Source organism: Meleagris gallopavo, unplaced genomic scaffold (assembly GCF_000146605.3).
Source record: "Meleagris gallopavo isolate NT-WF06-2002-E0010 breed Aviagen turkey brand Nicholas breeding stock unplaced genomic scaffold, Turkey_5.1 ChrUn_random_7180001922572, whole genome shotgun sequence".
Classification (NCBI taxonomy): domain Eukaryota; kingdom Metazoa; phylum Chordata; class Aves; order Galliformes; family Phasianidae; genus Meleagris; species Meleagris gallopavo.
Window position 1 is genome coordinate 1 of NW_011185225.1, and position 576 is coordinate 576.

Consider the following 576-nt stretch of genomic DNA (forward strand, 5'->3'; position numbering starts at 1 on the left):
CATGAACCCGCTGTGCTGTACAACCTCAAAGAGCGTTACGCAGCCTGGATGATCTACGTAAGTACCAGCAGCTCTCTTCCTTGGGTAGCGTAGCTGGGGAGGACTGCTGTGCCCGGCTGAGTGGAAGCCAACGTGCCGTGTCCCTTCCTCACAGACCTACTCGGGCCTCTTCTGTGTCACTGTCAACCCCTACAAGTGGCTGCCGGTGTACAACCCGGAGGTGGTGTTGGCCTACCGAGGCAAAAAGCGCCAGGAGGCCCCTCCACACATCTTCTCCATCTCTGACAACGCCTATCAGTTCATGCTGACTGGTGAGTGCCTGATCTCCTTCAAAGCAATCTGAACTGAAGAGTCCCATTGCTCTTACTGCACTATGTGACAAACCAGCACCAAACACCACAGAGCTGTATGACAGTAAGTGTAGGAGGAATCAATGTTAAGACAAGCTGGATCAGATGCACACAGCTTCAACACTGGGTGCTATTTACACTGTATTGTACCAAATCCTACATTTTCCTAGTGCAGAAGTAAAGCTGGACTCAGAGTTTGTTACTATTTTCCAATGATGGAAGAGAA

At 50.5% G+C, this 576-nt stretch overlaps 1 long non-coding RNA gene across 1 annotated transcript; it reads left to right on the forward strand.

The window, feature by feature from the left end:
- Positions 1–240, forward strand: LOC104916574. The gene is made up of 2 exons (XR_796615.1): positions 1–57; positions 155–240. It is a non-coding gene; the product is annotated as an uncharacterized LOC104916574 (long non-coding RNA).
- The last annotated feature ends 336 nt before the right edge of the window (positions 241–576 follow it).